Here is a 23,109-nt window from a genome sequence, read left to right on the forward strand (position 1 = left end):
GCCTGAGTGGGATTTGTAGGAGAAGCCAAATAAGCTGAAGCAAAGGAGATTCAGATTACAAGATTTCCAATTGTAAGAGTAGTTAAGGGTTGAAACAGTTCACTGAGGCAGGTTGCAGAATTCTTTCACGGAAGGTTTTTAGTGAGATATATCATACTTATTTTATGTACAGTGAGGATAGGGAATGAATTATCCTATGTCTGTAGATACCTTCCAGCCCTATATATCTGTGATTCCCATGACAATGAAGCATTGATTCCACAGACACAAAAAGGATATTGTGGGATGTATCTATAGACTGCTTCTTGACAGTAATTTGTATGACTGCATTGTAGACTGTACTGTGTATTCCAGAAATTAAAGAGCTAAAATGTCCCTAGTAAAGATGTCTACTAAGCTGATTCTTCAAATAATAAATAATGTGGGTTTATACATATGGATAAAGTGACCAAGATGTCCTCTTTACTCTTCACATAAGTGAAATAAATACATTTCTCTTGGAAATATAAAATATGGAAATATTTTGTTTCTTAGAAGAAAAATGACTACTTGTCAAACCATGAACCATTAAGTGGCTAAAATGAACATAAAGACAAAGCCCACTGGGTTGGTAGCCTCCTATCTCATTATAGTGAATGAGATATCCATAAAAATCTGTGATTTTGTAGCTGATAACAAACACCACACAAACTGAGACCATTATCACAGTGTTTCATCGATGGCAGGAATTCACCGCAGCATCTAAACCTTGGAGACTAGCAAAACAGTGCTGCCCATGTCCAGATGAGTATCTAAGCGTAAACAAAGTCAGGGTGATGTGAGCCAGAATATGAACTAAGTACTGCATTGCTCTAAGTATGCATAAGTAGGTTTTTTCCATTATTGTATGAAATTTGTTAATGGCAATGACAGCTGAACTGCCCTCATGAAGACTTCAGTGGAAGAATAGCCCTACTTTGCTAAATCAGCGCACAGGGATGTCAAATACTTAACACTCCTAAGTCAGGCCCCTCAAACCATGCAATTGGCTTTAAAATATGCCTTTACAGTATCTCACAATGTTTATTTCATTTGCCTTCTAGGTTTTGAGCCTGCAGTGTGGACACAGATCACATTTTCAGCCTTTTTTTCAACAACCATTACAGTCATTAGCTTTTTAACTTTTGTAGGAAGGAGAAAAAGAAATAAGGAACAAAACATACTTGCAATCAAATCTCCAGCCAGTACCAGTTCCTGTGATGATTTACTTTTCTTCCAGATACAAATGAACTGCTTTGCCTTGGTCAGCATGGTCATAGCCTGGATCTGAGCACTAGAACACAGGCAAATGCATTGCTTTATTGTTAGTGCACTGCCTCACAAAATTTTCACTCATACTGTGAAGTTTTCTTTGTGACAAGATGTGGACACAACTTACATTACAGAACAAGTCAAGGACCAGCCATAGGAATAAGCAGAAGAGAAGGCAGAATTCTTATGTATGACCAGTAGCGCACTTTTTTTTAAGTTTTACTTCCATTTCCCTAAGAAAGAGAAAAGCACACAATGTGTGTGCATCACCAAACAAAATTAAGTGACCAGGACCCTTCAAAATCCAGGTGCCCAGTGTTTCATTTAAACTGCATGTAAATAAACAAGAAGGAAATCCTGCTGCCACTAAACTCCTGATAGTATTTCACTTTTGGATTGTCACACAAAGCTTTAATGAACAGGAAGACTGCTACTAGGAGCAGTTAGTCCAAAAAGGAAGGCAAAAGTCACTTTTGGCTTCTTCGATGCTACACCATGTTGCATCCATCTGTGATGGAAAACAGGGCAAGCTGGATGCAACAGCCTTCACACAGAAAATAAGAAAATGCAGTGAATAAATACAGGAAGATATTCCTATTCACATATAACTATATACAACATATTAGTAAGCAAAATTTACACAGGTAGATCTCGATAGGTGTCCCATTTAGATATATATTCTAATATAGGTAGATATATAGGTAAAGATACAGATACACACACACAAAAACAAATATGAGATATATTTATATACCTTTCTAATATCCAGGACACCTCTCTCAGCAACTGCACGGTTGAAGCCTTTCTTGAAACCTGTTTGAACTTTCCCTTTACTGTGGGGGCAATAAATTAACTTTAAACTAACCTCTAATTTGGGATTTCATCTCATACAAAGTAAAGTCAAAAGGCAGCAGGTTACCAGTGGAGCATTAGAGAACATGGTATCTCCACTGATACAGTGGGTGGGGAGAGGAAGCTATTAACATGTCTGTAACACTTTGCTTTATACACAACTACCCTGCTTTTAACTCCAGCCTTGGTCGCTGAGGTCAGGCAAGACAGAGCTGACTAATAGTGTCGCTTTCCTACTGCCTTCAGGGCTCACCCCGCCACAGCACCACAGCACCACAGCCAGCGCTGGAGGGGGTGGTGGAACACCTCGGTGGGGGCGCGGGAGGACCGCTCATTGCAGCTTTTCATTAACGGTGGATGTTAGGGAAAGGAGTGTCACACTGCCACAGCTAGAAAGCTACTGAAAAGAAAGCTGCTTAGCCATTCATGAAATACTGTTATGTTAACACAATAATGAATAGGACAAGGTCCTTCATTGTCAGGCAGGTAGTGGACTCGGCATGAAGGGACCTGAGTGCCCAAATTGCTCTAACCACGTGTAAAGAAGCTCACAAAACATAGCTGTCAACTCATTATTTCAAGTTTAAAATATAAGTATATGTGATTAAATGCTCCAACAGAAATTGAATCTTCAGAAGTTTCAGTTCATAAATGTGTCCTCCAGACTGATGTATGCAGAAGGGCATTCATATAAAGTTATAAGCTAGTGGAGCATGAAGCATTCATTCAATCATGTCATTTTTGAATATGAAATAACAGCAGATTTTTTTCAGAAAAAATCTGAAATTGTGAAAATCAGTTTAAGTTTTCCTCATCACTATGGTTGTACTTGTACCTGTCATTCAATAGAAAATGAACCCCAGAGTGACATGCTCTTCTCAAGACCAGTCAGTCCACAGCTCACCAGCAAAGGACTGTGGACAGGAGTGAGGGCTGTAGGCAATGCCTACCACTGCCATTTTTCTCCAGCTTCATAACTTTCATGCTCAGCACATTAGTATGGTTAAGAATCCAGCACTTCCTAATGAAAATTTCCAACAGGGAAGCAATGGGAATTTTGCCCATAAAGCTGAGTATTTTGGCCTTAGGTACTGCAGTAACTGGAATACACAACTTAGAGAAATCTGGGCCAATACAGCACCACAAAACTGAGTCCATCTCTCAGCCTCAGGAAAAAACCTAGACCAAGAAGAAGACTATCCTTCTTCTCCAGCAGAAGAGTTGAATCCTGAATTCATGATGCTTTTTCCTCACATCCTAAATCCAAAATGCTTTGTCACCACTCTTTTATGGTAATCCAGATTTCAAGAAGTGGAAGGTAAGAGGTGTTAATTTTGTAGGTGATCTTTCTGATTCATCCTATTGTAAATCCTTTCAAGATTTCAAGAAACTCAAGATGCATTTTTCTCTTCCTAATACTGTTTGGTTTTTATTTATCAAATATAACATTGGGTCATTTTCATTCATAGAGTTCTGAATACACCACCCTTAACTAATGCGATAGAATACTTGATGCTAAATGTATTTCATATAACTAAATTTGTTACTCATGCTTATAATGTAGCTATTGATATAATGGATAAAAAAATCTAGAACCACAAGAAATTCTGTAGAAAACATAGCTGGGACTTCAATGGCATTCTGAAATGGGAGAATTGATGCATACTTGCATAAAATATAACAATTGATGCAGAACCTCAATACCTCTTTTAATTTATGCTTTTAACTGAAAAATGAAACATACATTTGCTCATGGTATATGTGGAATCACTTCTTTACTTTACGGAGAAAGTTAAGACAATAGAATTATCGAATCAAATTATTCAAAAAATGACAAATTCTTTTAAAATGCAAAAAAAAAAAAAAAAGAAAAATAAGTTAATAGAACAGCTCAAAAATAATCTACCAAATCCAAAATGTTTCACTCAGTCATTCCTCCTGAAGACAGAACTTTTTCTTCCATCACTCCTGCTATTTTATTTTCTCTACAAAAATAATGCAGCATATAATGGAAATGATAAAATATATCCTAATGACACTGAAAGAATTTCAGAGGTGTCACAGGTTGCTCTGTGCAAAGAACTGCCTATAAAAACAGGAAGGAGTATTAAACCAGAGGATTGAACCTCGAAACAAAACAGATTCTTTCCTGTAGACAGGAACAGGTAATTCCTCTAATGTACCCATGTGGAACAGATTTTCCAGTTCCTTACTCCTACAGTTTCCTATCAAATCTGTTTAGTTTAGTGAACTCACAAATAAACCAGAAAGGATGTAACAACTGGAGTGTTTGGTTAGCCTTTTTTAATTAGAAATTTATTTCGAACAATGATTCCTAGATTTAAAATCAGGCAAGAGACTTGTCCATAATACCAGATGATTCATTTTATGTTATCTAAAGAGACTATGGATTTAGACAGACATTTGTTGAAGATGATACACTTAAAAGCAATTGCACATTCAGCAAGGACTTCATTCAAAACACCTAGGGAGAGCTGAAGCTTAGCGAGACATCTGAAATACCGCATCTGCTTTTAATAAGCCAGTTTGAGGACATTTATGAACTTGGGCAAGTTCAGCTTAGAACCTGCAGCTGGACACGGTGGAGAACTTCCTCTGTAAGGAGAGACTGGTGGAGCTGAGTTGCCCCAACCTGAAGGGGCAATTCCAGGCATCTAAGGGCATCCTGCCAGTACCTGCTGGGAGGCTAGGCAGTTTCCATCTTTTTTGTTTTTCAACAACAATAGACATAAAGCCCTATGACCTAACAACGTAATACAAAAAATATTATAGTTGTTTATCCCAACTACCATTGTTTATACTGATGATATCATCAGTATATGATGTATATCAGTATATGATATCAGGCTGAATCAATAAGAATCTTAAGTCAGTGTAAGCCTAAGGAAATGCTAGGAAGTTTGTCCCCACTTCATCCACAATCAATGAAGAGTTACTGGCTATGTTGTGAGAGGAATGCAGCACTGTCTGATTTGACCCCTTGTTTCTCTCTGTGGCTAGACAGAAGACAATATAACAGGAAGACTGATTTAACCACGAAGACTGATCTTCCTTAGTCTCCCTGATATTCCTTCTTCTGTATCTCATATAGTCACCCTAGAACAGGAGGATTCTGAGTTATTTTAACTTGAATTTTGCTGTGATACTTTCTTTTCTGTAACCAGCAGTACTCTTAAAGTACAGCCAACAGATTCATGGGACATGTTTCACTACTTCATTGTAGCAGTAGGATTTGAGAAACTTGGAAGATCCTGCATAACGTCTTGTGCTAGTAAAAGAAAACACACTTTTCCTTCACGGACAAGAACTATTGAATTAGGTCCAAAGACTCCTATTAGTTCTCTGAGTTAACTCTATATATTCAATGTGTCTGAAGTTCCCAGCAAGGGAAGGGAATCAGTCCTGGGTTTGAATGTATGAAGAATTTAATAATTTGTAAAAATGTTTAAAAATTAAATTTTCATTTTCTTTGTGAACAATGAAGTTTCAAAGTTGTCTTTGATATTTACACTCTGGAAATCAATTAATGGGAAGAGTGTGTCAGTTAATGGAAACTAGAGAATCAGTGCAATGGACATCTGAATTCACTCAAATGGAGTCAGTCACAGTTTACAGCTATGAAGATTAGCACAAAATCTGGCCCATATTTTCTTTTTCACAGTTTTCAGCTAAAGAATGACAGCATGGCCATCTCAATGATTTTAATTGAAGTCTTTTCTTGCTGGTATGTCATCTCTGTACACAGTATTGGAGTCTTGAGTATCAGGTGGGTTCTTGCAAGAAATCAAAGCAGTACTTCTCACTACACACCTGGGCAACGGATGTGAAGTGCAGAAATACAGGCTGCACACATTTAGAAACACCTGGGCTTCAAACAGCCCCCCATCAGGGGATTTATCTTTCTAATAATCATTCTTTAAATTACAGTTATTAAAATGAGAGAAATAAAAGACCTTTTGTTCCTCCATTGAGAATACTGTTGATACTTGGTAAATCCTTTCTCTGGTGGAATAATTACTTGTAAAGCAATTGATTGTATTTGGTCACTGTTTCAGAATGCAAAAAACCCACATTTTTTCACCTCCAAGGCTGTTTTTAATGTGGAAAAAGAGCCACAAAACATAATTCTTAAATATATATTTGAACATGCCAGCAATATGAACTTGTTGGTTTGGGGGGTTTTTGTTTGTTTGTTTTGTTTTGTTTTTGTTTTGTTTTGTTTCTTTCCTACTGGTAACAAAACAAGGAATTTCTACAATATGGATAAAGTAAATGCTAACTATCAGTAAAATATGGGCCTCACAGGTACATGACCAGATGAATATTTTTACAAGGCTAAGCTGCTATACACCTTAAATATCCCAAGCCTTGTAAAAGAAAAGTCATTATAAAGACTGATGGAGAGTTATCCATACAGAAATGTTCTAAAATTCTTGAAACACATTTCAGAGTAGCTTGCATCAGCAATGCACCCTCCACTTATCTTCATAAATGGCTGTGTGTAGTTGGGAATACAGGGACAGACTCTCCAGGATCTTCAATCTATTTAGGTTTTCTGTTGGATGTTGTGGTCAGGACTTTGCTCTAGGCATCATATTGAGCTGGGGAACAATCTTACTTACAGACTGGCCTAGATAATATTATTTTCATCTCAGGTCTCTCTTGAACCCTTGCTTCTCAGGCCAGTATATTTTTCATGACTTAGGTATTAATAAGCACTCCACCGGGGTTTGCTTTTTTAAGAAATCAAAATTCAAAGCAGGAATAAAACTGGAGGGTATGTAATGATGTAAGACATTGTACTGTAAGAAAGCAATCCCTTTTTCCTCTCATGCAGCTTCGTGCATCCCGTAGACCATCAGCACTATTTGTTGGTCATAGGTTAGCAAGGTGCATGTGGCTAAAGTGGAGGAAAACTGGGTAGGCAGGGAAATGATAGTACAGAAGGAAGAGTTTTGGTGCTGAGAGTTGCCCTTGACTAGATGAAATGGGTAATAATGGAAAAAATGTATGGGATAATCTACTGCCATGAAATCCCACACACATTAGTACAATTACGATGAAGTTACAGCAGACCTGTCATGCCTAGTCCTTCCTTTTCATGATAATGTATTACAAGACTTTGTGGTAATAACTAAAAAATAGAAACTAATTTTCTAAACCATTATGATTTTGAATACATTACCCCATCTCAAACTCATTCCAACATCACTGAAGATTCAAAGGAAAATAGGAATTTCAACTGCACCTGAATACAGGAATGGAAAAAAATAAGAATAAGGCAACTGACCACTGTCATGAGTGTCACAGATAGAAACCCTTCCCCTTAACTTTTGTTATTTAAATTTTCTGCAATAGATCATAGCTTAAATTTCTCACTCAACTACTCAGAGTAAATCAGTGACATTTAGGCATCATTTAGGTATATACATATTGGATACAGAATTGTGTCCCAGGTTTTCTAGAATTACAGTAGACACTTCCTGGGCATGAGATTTAAACAAATAATTAGAGGATAAGTGAATCCATGCCTTACAAGTAGGAAAGTATATCATACAAAATATTTGTGAATCAGGATAAAAGGTCCTGAGAAATAGATTGCATTCTGGTATAGCAGTTCTGTGAAAAACTATTTTGAAAGTTAGTTTAGAAAATAATTAAATGTAAAGTCATTTTAATATACAAATGTCTAACAGAAACTTGAAGTCCAACCCTTAACCCTGAAAAAAAAGATAAAATAAATTTAGATTAAAAAAGGATTTGAATTTGTATAAAACCCACAGAAAATGTTACCGTTTAGTAATGACATTCCCTTTCCATTTGACCCTAGCTTGACATGCTGAATTGCTTTGAACATCCACCACCACGAACAGAAAGTCTTACTTCTTAACTCTTGCTATTCTAATTTGCACACAAAAGTACATTAATAGGGACGTTAAGGCTGTGACATAGAACAATAAAAGCAGAAAATTCATAAGTAATTAGGAAATATACTACACAAAATGTTCACTAGTGCAAAAGGGCTGCTAATACATCACAGGCAATGGAGTTCTGTGAGAAAACAATGGAGTTTTCTGATACATAATGCCATGTTTTCATTTCACAGGGAAAAAAGGAGTAACTGCAGCTAGTAAAGAGAGACTAGAATAGCTATGCATGCTTATAAAATATTATGGCTGATTCTGAGACAAAGTCAGCACCATTCTTTCAGAAGTGTAGATATCCAAAGGCAGCCATAGAGCTGCATCATGTGCCTCTGGAAGACGACATTGCAAGCTCTTTGGGAACATGCTCTGCAGAAGGGGAGCAGGAGCTGGTTTACATATCTGAAACACTCTGCTGAAAGGGGAATAAGTTGATAATAGTATTAGGTACTTCTGGTATTATTTATCAAGAAGATGTGAGTCAAATTTCCCCCAAAATTTTAAGAAATACTTTAAGGTAGTGGTTTTTTGTTTATATCTCCAAAACTCATTTTGCTAGCCCCTTTCCCAAAGGTTTTCACAGATACTTTCTCAACAGCAAGCTGTCAGTTTTTTTGCAAATGTAGGCCTGCCACAGCATAAGACTCTCCAAGTCAGGTCTGCCATAGTTACAGTCCATGTCTCCTCTCAAATCACCTACTTGTCCTCCATTTGCAATGGTGACTTAGTAAAGGGAGCAGAGACATGAATGGAATAAAACAATGGCGTTTTTAAAATGGATTAGTTCAGAATCAGCACTCAGACTAGGAACAAGGAGTCAAGAGCTGGTGAAGGGAAGATAGATCCCACCTAGATGGGATTATGACACGGCAGAACTGGGCTCTGAGTCTCCTCTTTTCTCACATTCCAGCTGTTTCCTGTCCTTGCATAAAAATTTCAGTATAAAAAAGTTATTAGTACTTTTTAGTACATACATTTTGTTAAAATATTCTGGTTAGAAACATGTCTATTTGGAAGGCAGAATGCGAGTTATATAAGGATTTAAACTGTTAATTTAATGGACTGCATGTCATTAAAGATGGTGGTTACATACTCCTTTTTCAGAGGAATCTGGCTCAATCTAAAGCATTTCTTGATGGTATTATGTAATTTTTTTATGAAAGTGAAGAACAGGGGAAAATATACTCTTTTTTCTCTTTTTCCTAAATGAACAAATTCAGCTTATGCTGATTTGTACATGGTGTTCAGCTCTTGCAAGTATTTAGACAATAACCTAGTATAAAATGTTTTCAGTTCTGAAATTATTGTAGAAGAAGCAGTTTTCTGGGAATCAATATCAAAACTGTTTTAGGGTTTTTTACTGTTTTAAAAATTACATTTTTGATTCACTCCTTTTAATATATCTTTTTTGTATTTTAAAAATGTCTTCCAATAAAAAAGCAGAAAAAGATCATACTAAGTCAAGTGAAAAATTTTGCTCTTTCTACCAGCTGGAAAAAGCAAACAGCCATCTGCCTCAAAATGGAAGCCCTGTGAAGATACTCCTAGTACTTGCAACAGGATTTGGTGTCAGGTACCAGAAAGCATAAGGATGTTCTAAGAGGGAAGACAAGGCCAGAGACGATGGTACTAGCACAGGCAGAGGCAGTGCCCTCACCAGTCAGATGCCAAAAATTCTCTTAAGAAAATGAGAGAGGCAAGAGGAAACATTTCCCTCTAGATGTTAATAAAAGAAATGTTTTACCATGATTTTTAATATCTTAAGTTGTAAGATGCTTTGTAAATACTAACTGCCCTAAATTTGGGAGTCAAAATTTCCTTTATAGTTCCTTCACATTATACACATCTAGACTTCTTCTTCCCAGTAGTCTCCCTAAATTGCTTCTTAAAATTTTGCCTGAACCCAGTAAAGCAATAAAAAACCAATTTAACCACCAGCAATGAAATACACATACTTAGCTCTAGGAACATATCTCTTTACTAAATGCTTCTAGAGTCTTTTCTGTTTCCCAGTGTATGCCTGTGTGCATCTCACTTATCATCCAGTTTGCTTTCTTCTATCACTCCTACATCTCCTATAAACATAAGGTCTCTGATGCTATCACTCTGATATCTCTTGTTCTTTCACTTTGAGGTCTCTTGTTCTCTCACCCCTATCTCCTGGTATAGCAGGTTTCTCCAAGTTTCACCCACTCCTTAAGTCTGTTGTTGTCTGTTGTCTGTTGTCTGTTGTGAACTGTTATTACAAGTGTGAAACAACTAGAAAATTATGTATTTTGTTCTTAAAGATAAAGCAATTTTGTTATTTCTGTGCCCACATTTCTAACCTCTCTATGACCCTTTGTATCATTCTTGTTTCTTGCAATATCTCTCATCCAGTTTAGTACACAATAATATTGTTAACATGCTGGCTGCTGCTTCATCTTGCGATCATTAATTACACTATTAAAGCCTGGAGCTACTATTTAAGAGTACCACTGCCCTCCACAGGAGAGAATGACAGACATACCATGGGTTGTGTCCAAAATAACGTCTCTGTAGAGCCACACCTTACAGAGAGTCTTCATATCATCTGTAAGAAACCATCAATTGTCAGTGGTCTGAAAGGACAGAAACATGACAGTTTATGTTCCATGTGTTGGTGAGATCACCTAGGGAATGAAGATTCTCATGCCCATTTATTCTCATTAGCCAATGTCAACTGGCTGTTGTTTCCTTTTCTGCTTCTGGGTAAAACACAATGTATGAATACTCCCTCCTTAACTTCACCACTTGATCAACAGTAGCAAAGTTGATCCTTTGCTCTTCTTCTTGTGAAAGCATCATCCAAATACTTTCTGTGTGCTGCTTCCATCTCTGTTAATCCATATCTCCCACAGGAAATATTCCTTCTTACTATAAACATTCCATTTTGGATCCTCCTCACTTTTAGAATTTGTTTACTCTCCAGTCAAAAGCATTTGAGTCTTAAAGCCAAATGAAGTAATTTAGTGGATCATCTGCCCTGTAAATCTAATCCAGTAATTATCCTACATTGAGAGACCTACATCTTCTTCCTCTCATATTTACCCTTACCACTGACTATGACGTGTCCCAGTCCTCTGTAAAGTTTACTTTCACAGGGTCAGTAGCTGCTACTGACCCAGACCAAACAGAACAAGAAAGCCCTCAATGCTTTCCTAGTGCCACTTACTCTACTGACTGCATCCTTTCTTTGCTTCTACACCCAGTCAATTATACCTAAGTATGGTAAAAGCTGGAAAACTGATTTTGAAAATAGAAAGTATTTTGCACAAGGTAACATTTATTTGGGTACCTGATTGTTTTTCTCTTTATCTAGAAACGACTGATTAACCACATTACAAAAGATCAGTTCCCAACACAGAGAATTAGGACTGGCCGCATCACTCTCATCAACATTAACAGATGCGCTCATCTATAAACTCAGTCCCTTACCTTTACATGTGGTGAAGTATTCTGAGATAAGACAATCACAGAGGGAAAGTGAGTAATATTCACTCCTTCACTTCTGGTTTTGCCTGGACTGATTCCAACATCAGCAGTGAGTTGTCTCTTTTTTTGTTTCCCTATAAATAAACACCAGAGTGGCCAGTTTTACTTTTCATTATTTATAAATAACAATGTGAAATGTTATCTCAAAACAGAATTTTGGTAGTGAAGTTACATATCCTTTACAAGAAGGACTTATAATGGGAACATATATAGAAAGAAACTATACCCTTGGTATTGTAATTAAGCTTTTAAAACACCCGATAATTCGGTGTTATTTGTTTTTCCTTTCTTTGATGAACTGATAAATGTCACTTGACTATTTGCATGAGCACTCAGTGGAGAAGCTAGTTTTCTTCAAAAGAAAATAGCACGCACACTTATTCCTCCTCTGCTGTACATAAATTCTAAATAGTACCTTGGCAGAATTATGAAATAAAAATGGATGTTTTTAAAGGCATTTGTGCAGTCTGGGGAATAAATGATAGAATTTTCTTATATTTCTCATATATGCAGATAACAGATACATTTAATGCAAGAAGGAAATAGAATTTTAATAGAATTTTTAACTAAAGATCTTGAAACAAAACTAGACATACATTTTAATTGAATTTCTGGCTCAAATTACAGCAAACCATTATAAATCATTAGAAATCAGTTTTAAAACTGCTTTCACTTTTACCCGTATTACAAACACAGAGGTAAGCTTTTACAGCTACAGATAAGTGTTAATAAATTACCCGAATTTCAAAATTAATGGCTGCCCGGCTGCTTTGGGGAGATATCATTGTGTTTCATGAATATTTTGATTTTGTGATTAGATCAAAATGCACTGAATTCCTAAACAGTCATAACTAAGGTCTGCTGATCATAAACTGTTCTTTTTTAATAAATTATATTCCTCATAAATCTGCTGATATGGAATAATTAGAAATTGGTTGCCTGCATTTACTGTAATATTTGCATGACTTTAGATCTCCACCTACTGATCTAGTGGCTGGCAGGAAATGTACATTTTGTACATTTCTAAATATACCTTGCCTGCAGAGATAATGGTTTATATTGTGATGTTAAGAAGGTTTTTATTTGCAAAAAACAAAGAGGTGTCACTTGCCAGTTCTGGAAGACATTGATTAGGCTGTTTATGTCATTCCTATTCAGAACTTATTATTTACAGCTTTCCTGTTTCCTTTCCTTTGTAGGAGATAATGATCTGTCTCCTGTAAACTGCTTAAAGTGTGCCTATTTTCTCTTTTTTTTAGGGAGTCTTGAAATACATTTTATAGAAGGGAAGCATATTGAAATGGAATGTAAACTGTGTAAAATACAGCATATTAATCGAAAATGATATCTTTCAGTATAATCTTTAAATTAAGTGGCATACAAATATTTATAGTTAAGGAAAATGAAAATTGCAAATCCACTTTTCATTGTGGAAGGCACATGCATCTGAATGTGTTCCTGCAAGACATATACATTTCACAATTAAATACACTTACATTTTGGGAGCTATTCATTTTAACAGTACTGTACATGGACATATCTGTTTTTTGCTACAGATCTTTATTGAGGGATGGGAGTGCTCATTGCTGTCTACCATTCAGGTCTCAGAATGGTCTAAGTGCGTAGTGTCCCTATGGATATTTATAACCATGTGCTTTAGGGCACATTTCAAATTTTAGAAAGGTGGCTTCACTTTTTTGCCATATACAGTAGAGATTGGATATAATTGTTCATGTTTACTTTATTAACATCATCCAATATTAAAATCAATGCATCAAAGGGACAGGCTGCAGCCTACTACATAACATACTTAGATGACAGGGCAAGTGTATTTGGCATATCCACATGCTAAAATAATCCTCCATTTCAAAAAAAGCAAATAAAATTTGCTACCATTGCTATGGCTTTGTAATGTGAATGATAGATCAAGGAAAACATATTGATGACAGATGAAATATTCAGCCAGTTCACAAGACTCAAAATTTATTCTAATGATTTCTGAAGAAAATTCTATTTAATTTTGAAAAAAAAATTGACCCCACTCTCTAATTTGTCCCCATTGCTACTGTAGTTGTTTCTGCAGCCCAGTGAATAGCTCTTACTCCCACACTGGATAGCTAGTCCTGTAAACTAAAAGATACATAAAGCAATCAAGGCCAAAGCTGTTAATTGTTCACAATCATGCTCTTTTATAATGTCAGTCAAGTTTTTGTGCTGTTTATTTTATGGTATTTATCCCATTCTACCTAGTAGTGTGACCTACTTCCATTAAAACTTAATTTTGAGCTTCATTACCGAGGTATCCTATATAAATTTCAACTCTCCCCCAATTAAAATCTGTTTTCTTTTTTAAGATGAACAAAATAAATTTAGAACAACTCCACTGACTCCACTTGTTGAATTGGTTGATTGGTTGATTGATGCTTCATCATTAGCCCTTAAAACTATCACAGAAATATTAATCTCTATAGAAAGTGCTCCTGCAATTGTGAAAAACTTGAGAATATGGCCAAACACAGGGTAATAAATACAGTGAGTGACAGAAGAGGAAATCATATGTGCTATTCCCTTTCCACAGGTTATACTGGAAACCATCTTCCTGGTTTCCATGTTGGAAACATGGCACGCTGGCTGAAGTCCACGGTTCAGAGCCTGGTGAAGTGTTGGCCCTCCTTCAACATGTTTCTAGCCCATGAGTAATTTCTGGTCAGAAGCAAACCCAAATGGGAGGGTACATCATGTGGAGAGCCTTCTCTGTCTCCACAGATTAGGCACATTGTCTGGGCAAGAGGGAATGTGACCCACAGGAAGCAGAAAAGAACAGGCTCTTCTAGCACCAAACAAGGTACTTTAGGTGCCTAACCTGGATATCTTTGGTTCTAACAAAGGTTTCTTTGGCAAATTTTCAGACAGGAAATCAACTTAGGCAGCCAAAAGTTTGTTCTAGAAGAGACACTGTTCTCATTAGTTATATTGGAAGCTGAGAAAAACCAACCTCATGACTTTGGTGTGCAAATTTGGCATCTAAATTTGGCCAAGGAACCTATTAGTAAAAAGGAAAAATATAAAAATAACAAATAACTGTAGAAAGACAGCACACAATGCAAAACATTAATAATTGAATTGAGGTAGGGTGATGTTTGTTTTGTTTTGGTTTCACCTGAATTTTAAAATTAGAATCTGCAAAATAATCTGGAAAACAAGACTGAAATTGGAACAAATAAATAACCAGAACTCCTGACGTTTGAGGAATATTTGTTGCTCTGTGGGACACAGACCTATAGAGAAAAAATTGCGTGGCCTAGAGAGAGAAAAAAAAAATGTTTTACTTTGAAAGCTGTTTGACCAAGATATCCTTAAAAAGTACTATGTAGGACATGAGAGCTGCTATGGTTACAGCATTGAAGATTGTTTTATTTGAACCTAAAGATTTCTCTGAGAATCCTAATTCTACCTTTAGCGGATATAGCTAACTCCCATTGATGTTAGTTCCTCATGGGACAAAGTTTGGGCTGGAGGATTGTTAACTGCTATAATTCTTATGAAAAGAGAATATACATTTCTTCTTGCAAAGAAATAACAAGGGATAATCTGAAGTGCTCTAAGCCACCATCAGGAGGAAGAATTATTCTTTTCTTTTCACAAGAAAAAAGAACCTACATTTAAGCTAATATTGACAGATCTCTGCAGACCAGAAGAGAAACAATCCCACAGCCTAAGCAAAGCAAAGAGATCAGTCTCCGACATCCATTCAGAGACCAGCTGCTGGTGAAAGAGAACAGAGGAGCCAGGAGCTGGAAGAACAGATGTGTCTGATGAGATGTGTGCAGGGGGTATTCCTGGGACTCAGTAAGTAGGCCCAGCTATTTAGCAGATTTTGTAAAGTACCTTTTGTGTGGAGAATAAATAGAATAAAATATGATCCTGAAGATTTCAGGATCATACATGGCATAAGAAACTTGGGGAGCATCAGTGTTCTGCTGCTGAATTATTTGTACCTGCACATGTTTGCCTTAGTGATAGTGACTTCAAAGCGCTGTGGTGACAGTCATTCTATATAATGCCAAAAAGCCAAGCCTGTTTTAACAAGCGGGCAGGATTACATTTTCAGCAGTTCTGGTACTATTTGCTTTGTGAAAATGCTTAATTGTATGTTAAATTGACTGTAGACATGATCTGTTAAAGCTTGGTTTTCCAAGGGTACCTCAGGGAGTTAGCCCCCACCACCCCGTGAAACGCCATGTGATTTGGGCAGGGAACTCCCTCAGGCTCATGTGAATACCCCAGCCTCATTGTACATGTCTGAGCAGATGTGGTAAGCATTGTCCTAATTCATATGGGCTAATTAGTCAATATTTATATTGCGTTATGGAGGTTGGAAAGTAGGAGAGAAATGCTAACCACTGTTGTTTTTATCATTGATTTACAAAATGAGGAAGTTGTGGAAACCTCTCCTGGAGCCCTCAAGTGACATGACGCCGTTTGTGCTAAAATACCCAGCCACAGGAACACCCTTGGCAATTTTTGAACATCATGCATTTACATGTGCTCATGGCTCGTGCCCCTGAGATACAGAAACTGCACATCTATGACTTACACAGGCAGGATCAGGGAAAAAAGGGCTCAATATGTTTGCCTGGGTTGCAGTGAAATGCATTGTAAAGGACAGAGTGCCACAATCTCTAGTGATTCCTACCAGTACCTAAATTTCAGGACTAGTTCGGTATATAGTCAAAACCAGAGTTAATCTGTGTCATGCAGACTTTGGAGAGCTGGGATTTTGTTTGTAACTTTCCTAAATCCATCCTCAGGAAGAGGACTGATCATCTTGTTGTCTTCCATTCCTATATGATCATCCAGAATTTTCTTTCTTCCATCACTGGTGTAACACACATCTCTTCACAGCAGAGCTTCCTGGATGTGGATGGGGTCATGACAAATGATCAAGAGACTGGAAAGACTGCTTTCCACTTTTTGGTCTATTTGGTAAGGGCCACAAGGGAAGGAGCAGTCAGGATTATATGAATAGGAAGTGCTTCTTAGGAGACCAGGAATTATTGAGCATGTTGATACTTCAGTCCCCTGCACATAAAGACAAAACAGACCAATTGCCAGAGGTAAACTGTGGGACAGGTAACATATGGCATGTCAGAAATCCCTCTTTATTTGCCTCTATTCAATCAGAACAGAGAATGGCAATGTTCAGAAATGAACAGTGTATTTGGGATAGACTGAAAAAAGCCAATCACCACTTAACACCACTTATGTGGTACTAAGACTTTCCATTTCTCACTGGCACCAGTTTAGTTCCTGATGTGTGTGGGAACATTCCTGTCATCATCAAGTTGAAATAGTATGCTTTCTATTCAAGTCCATCCTTGTGCCTGATTTTGTGCTTATTGGTGCACATACTATTACTATGACACAGAAAAGCAAATTTATGCTGCAGTGAAAACCAACATGAATTTAGAAAATTAAATCCTAGCCTCTACATATTTAGAGACGTCATAATCAATTAAAAATGTTTCATGAAACACAATATTGCATCACACATGCTTGTCTTTTTAGAGTAACCACTGATTATGGTTTCTTAAAAGACGAATAAATTACAGTTCTGCTGAAAAAGGCAGATGTGCAAAACAATGGTTCCTTACCTGGATTCTGGCTCACCAGAATGGCAACTGGATATGGCAAAAGATTCAGTTGACTAAGGAGAGCATTACCTATGAATATTTATTCATATTCATATGTGTGGCAATTTTTTTCAAATTGCAGCTGGAATTATGACGGACACGAAAAAGAGCTTACATACCTGAAACAGGATGAAGTTAGGTGGAAAAATCAAGAGAAGAGGGATATCTTTAAATATATTCAACTCAAGAGAACAAGCTCAAGGGTAGGCCCCCAAGGTACAACTGTGTTCACCCTAGAGGTACCGTGTTATATATGAGCTAGGATGTGTGTCCACACAACAAAGAAAGGTGCTGTGAAAAACATACTTTGGAACTCAGAGGCAATATAGATGCTTTTGAAGATCATTCCATACCTCCTGATGTCAGGGGTACTTTCCAGCTCCTCTGTGTTACTGTATAGTGTTCCACAGGTGTCGATTAAGATCCAATGGATATTGTAGAGGCAAGGGCATCCCTACTAATTGTTGCTTTTGTGGATGTCCTTCCTATGGAGATTTTCTTCCTGTCATATGGAAGTGGGAGATCACTGTCCCTCTGACAGGATTCCTTCTCTCTTTAATTAACTGCTTAGCCTGCTTCGGGGCAAGCACTATAGACTAACACTTTCAAAATGAGGCACATGATCCACACACCTCAACCCATGTAAGTCACATTGAAAAGTGGACAGATTCCACATCATTTAAGAGCTACAGCTTTCACAAGATTGATGTGGAGGTATCTGTGCTCAGCAGCTCTAAAAACTAGGCCATTTTTATTCAGACTCTTAAAGGCAATATCAAATACTTAGCTTTAGGCAACTTCATCCTGAACCTTGGTCCTAATCTCTTTTTTAATACTCTGCTAATTAGAAAGATGCAAATAGTTACTGTGTACATAAATCAGTGTTGTTTCAAAGATTAGTTAGGGCTAATGTTATGCAACATTATGTGTTTGGGCAAACGTTATGCAACACGTTAAAGCATTTCCATTTTTATTCTGTATAGACAGTACAAATAAAAGACAACTTTATCTAACTTTTTCTGAACTCACATTACAGTATTATTCAAGTTGTACATTAAACTTATGTTTTCCACATGGGTTGATTCTCTCTAGAGTGAGAACGAAATTGTGGGATGATTGCTTTGAATTGTGGTAATTTTGTTTTAAATTTACAAGCTTCTTTGGGTTTCTGTTAGATAATTCAATGAAGAAGAAGTTTTCCACTAACTAAGAAGGAAATTTAGTGAAGTTGATGTGGGGAAGATCAAGAAAACTTTTACTTGTACCGAGAAACATCAGTACCATGTACTTCATGAATGAACAATAGGAAGGCCAAATAAAATAATTGTAAGTATTCATTTGCAGCTGTATCTAGACAAATTATGGATAAATCTTTATTACACTGGACTGGTGGGAAAGTATTTATCAATTTTTCAAATCTCCAAGGAGTTTAGAATTAGAGATGTAAGAGTTTTTCAAAAAAGTTGGATTATGGAGCTTACTTTAAAAATCCTGTAATTTTGCAATTAAAAATTAGCAGATTTTGGTGGTAAGAGCACAAAATAATTCAGGATCTTGTAAGAATCTATCTACATGGAATAATTAATTCTTAAATTGCTCTAAGAAGAAGATAAAGAGATTCACTGGGCAGGCTCACACATAAATTCTGTGTGTGACTAACTTCATTAACCGTAATAGAAAAATTTGTCATAAAGGGAATTTGTGTTTGAAAGTTTGCCTACCAATTTTACATATCCAAAGTAAGTTTCATGTAAGTATCATGTAAGTTTCAATTTCTCAACACTTTCAAAGCACTTTCAAAGCATGCAATATATGAGTAGAAAAGAATATACCTATAGTTTGCCAGGTACTAAGAAATGTATCTTATGCCTGAGAGCACAGGTCTCCTCAAATGTATATACCAATAAAATAGGTTTCAAAGCACTCCTTGTTGTAATGAAAACACTACAGAACAATATTTATTGACTGAAATTAAACACAAGTAAATTACATATTGAAGTACTGTAAATCAAAAAAGTTATTCGAATTTGCTGGCTAATTCATGCATTACCAAGATGTAATGCTGGAAAACATAATTTGATAATATTATCTGACCTTCCACATGAGGCAGGGTATATGGAAGCTAATATGCTATACAATTAGGCAGAACTGTAACAAAATAATATCTACATTGTTTATATTCCCTTCATTGGAGCATACTGCAAGACCCCTAATTTTAGACAAAATCACATGAGATACTAATTAGTACTTTTTATATTGCACCATGAAAGAAATCAATCCTTGTGGAAATTCTCCACACTGAGACAATGCTGGTCATAGCAATTTTGCTAAATACCTGTACAATTTCTGTCAGGAGGACAAAAGGACCACAATTACAGCCTGAAAGACATACCTGCTCAAACAGTTCTTCATGCACCTGAAGAGGGAAAACACTAAGTGATTTCAGCAGAGCAGCTTCTTGCCTCTGTTAGAAATCTTTTGGTCTTTTGGGCTGCAAATGAAAATTCGTATCAGGGTATCACTTTTGGAATAGAAAATAACTCCATCCCTGATTCCTATTGTTACCATTCCCTCTTTGCTTCAACAAACAGCTATGGTATAGTTCTGAAAAGATACTGTATATCATCCCAAAATTTCTCTATTACAGAGAAATCCTTGATGACGATTATGGTAGTACCATACCTATTAAGGAACATCATTCTGCATTTTTAGCTTCTCTGTTCATGAACACTTAGTGGGGAGATATTTATATCAAAAGCCTTGTAAAGTGAAGAGAATTAATTTTGAATCGGCCAGAGTGTCTCAAGATGGGACTGGGATGGAGTGCTTTTACTGGGCATTTAAAATCATCCCTTTGTCTTAACAAAGTGTGTAGAAAAAAAATGGAAGAGTGAACAGTCTTCAGAGTTTATCAAATTACTAACTTAATTTTTTGCAAAAACTGATGATACTAAAACTATCCAGTAGCTGTTTGCACTTGAAGTCATGCATCAAAAGGAAATTATAGTGTTGAGATGTTGATACGTAGAAGCAGAGCATGGGGCTGACTGGGGAAACCACTGGACAGATTGTATTGCAGTATGTTGTATCACAGGTAGGTGCCACTACACTGACCTCAAAAGTAGCCACAAAGTTATGAAGCAAAAACTACTTTGAAGGACATTATGGTCCAGTCATTCTCTGGTTTTGAAGTTGTTCTGAACACCTGGCTTCTAGGTCTCTGGAATGAGAATTTCAATGCAAATTAACACCTGTCAAATGATGACTTAAAAAATTCTGCTCTCTAAAGCTTTTTAGAAGTATGTATTTTAAAATACATATCTCAAGGGCAGCAGAAAAACATTTTAATGAATGCTAACATGTTTGTAAACACAATGAAAACGGTATTTCCTACTGAGCAGTATACGATCATTTAAATAAAATATCTGCCTTTGGACATCAGACCCTGTTGGTGATCCCAATCGGATTTGTGCTTCATTTTTCTATTGGAAAACACATCATATATGGACATGTTTAATGAGGACTGATAAAAAGAGAAATCTCTGACACATGCCACCTGTACAGATTTCTCCTTTTTAAATCTGTATATCTTAATAAACTTCCAAAATTCATCCCTGAAACTGTGTTGACTTGTTCCAAATGCCTCACGCTAAGAGGTGAATATCAACATAAGAATTCATTATTTTAATAGAACTAAAGTCTGTCAGAGGTAGGAGAGCAGAATGCAAATGTCAACATTGCTGGAGGTACCAGCAAACTGATAAAGCCCATTTATTTATATGACTATATTTCCAGTAGAACAGTGTCACTTGAATATCTTCAGTCACTTTCTGTTTATCCTACTTTATAAAGTGACTTCCATCTAACACTACAACCTGATGTCCTTACTCAGTAAATACTGAGTTTTCACTTGATAAAACATTTTTTGGGCTAAATTCTGAAAAACCGATTAAAAAAGTGAATAGAGAGAGGATTTCATGGTGCTGCACCCTTTTGTTGCAAGGTTTGAAGACCTTTCACTCTGAGTAAGTGAGAGCTACAAGTAAGAAAGCATGAGCATGTGAAGGTGATCAGAGAAGCTCCCATGGTTCAGACTCCTTGTTTTGGTGGAAACCAAAGCCTGAGGACCCAGATAAGTGGCGAAGACCCACTCCCTGCTGCCATCTGTATTTTCACCCACCCGCTCTTACAGACCTGCTTGTCCTTGTGCAAGTGGCCCTTAGGTTGAACGGCATCTCTCTCTGACCCCATACAGGCAGCACTCATAACTTCCCTGGATACTGTAGACATTCCAGCTTGGATTTTTTTTTTTTAAGAGAGCAATGTCAGTTTTTTGTACAGAGAAATAAAGGAGACCTTATTAGCACATTAGTGTGATGGCCCTACTAGCTTTTTTTCTCATAAATTCTGTTCTGTATTTGTCTTCCTCATCACTGTAGATTCTCAGCAGCTTTCAGCCATCCTGTGGTGATCTGGTACACCAGGCCCTCCTCCACTACAAGCTTTTCCAGATGGTGACCTCTCAGGACGAGTTTCTGAACATATTTTTTCCCTAATGAAGACCAAGCCAAAACTGACACATCAATTTCAAAATGGTCCTGTGGGATGTGAGCTGTATGTAGCTATCAAGTAGCTGTGCTTCAAGCCACTGGAAATTCATGTGCTATAAACTGCCAAATCTATTCAATTCACTAAGTAACTTAATTTATCTTTCTTAAAGAAAACATATGCAGACCCGATTTTTTTAATTTCAATTTTTTTTTTTTTTTAATTTACTATAGCAAAAAGATTTAAATATATGTACTCACAGCAACCATATCTACCAGGATTTCTATAGCTCATTACTGAATCTATTGAAGGACTATTCACATTCACATCAGTGATATATATTCAGTAGCATAATTTATGATATTTGCAACACTGTATGGATACTGACTAGGAAATTCTAGCTATGTGTGATACAGCACTGGAAAAAATCTGAAGGAACACATTTTTAAACGCAAGGTCTGAGTGCTGATTGACATGCTTTGTACGATAGTAAAATCTGGCAGGTGCATTAACTTGCATTCCTCTGATCTGTACACATCCACACTTGTCTTCTTAGGGTACTTGGTAATAAGCTTCTTTAAAGATCCCTGAGTAAGCACTGAAGATAATATCTGGAGTATGTAGCACTCAGTCCTTTTAGAATGGCTTTTTCCTGCTCCTTTCGTTTTCTTAAGAAAATGTCAGTTTAATCATATCTTAATGCTTTGATAATGCGTTTCTTTACATAGCTGTAGAACACTCACTTCAGTGTTTTAAAAGAATTAATGTAGATGTAAAAATGCCAGTTAAATGAGATTTCTTCCAACGGGCTAACAAAACTGAAGTACAAGGCTTCAAAACTTGCAAGACACTCACACAGCAACTCAAACATGCCGTAGCAGAGGCCACTCTGTGTTTATCATTGCTGAAGAAATTCTGTCCCCATTTGGCAACTTCAGAGAGTCTATATACAAGCTCACCTACTGTCAAATGCTATAGTCAACTTTTTTGGAACACTTTATTTCTGATTTCTACCTAGCAGTCCACAAACTTCACCAACCCAGGAACCCCTATGGCAGCCCCTCAGTAATAAATATAGGTTTCCAGAACTAGCCAAACTCATTATAGTATATTCTGCTGATGCTGAACAAAGAATTGTACCATGTTTCTAATGACTTGCTCCATGCCAATAAACATGTTACAAACCAGTAAAATATTCTCTCAGAGAACTACACACCAAATTCCCTGTGCAGGCTGTCACAAAAGAGCGGACACACCATAGATGGGAT

General features: G+C 36.8%; 1 long non-coding RNA gene across 1 annotated transcript in view; it reads right to left on the reverse strand.

Moving 5' to 3' along the window:
* Nucleotides 1–1,225: 1,225 nt before the first annotated feature.
* Nucleotides 1,226–23,109, reverse strand: part of LOC120762292 (uncharacterized) — a 46,557-nt gene continuing 24,673 nt past the window's right edge. Inside the window, exons 2-5 of the long non-coding RNA XR_005703877.2 lie at nucleotides 11,544–11,674; nucleotides 10,597–10,659; nucleotides 7,349–7,411; nucleotides 1,226–1,312 (exon numbers count right to left, since the gene is read on the reverse strand). This is a non-coding gene — a long non-coding RNA (uncharacterized LOC120762292). The remainder of the gene's footprint in view (nucleotides 1,313–7,348; nucleotides 7,412–10,596; nucleotides 10,660–11,543; nucleotides 11,675–23,109) is intronic.

The sequence above is a fragment of the Hirundo rustica genome, chromosome 1 (assembly GCF_015227805.2).
Source record: "Hirundo rustica isolate bHirRus1 chromosome 1, bHirRus1.pri.v3, whole genome shotgun sequence".
NCBI lineage: Eukaryota > Metazoa > Chordata > Aves > Passeriformes > Hirundinidae > Hirundo > Hirundo rustica.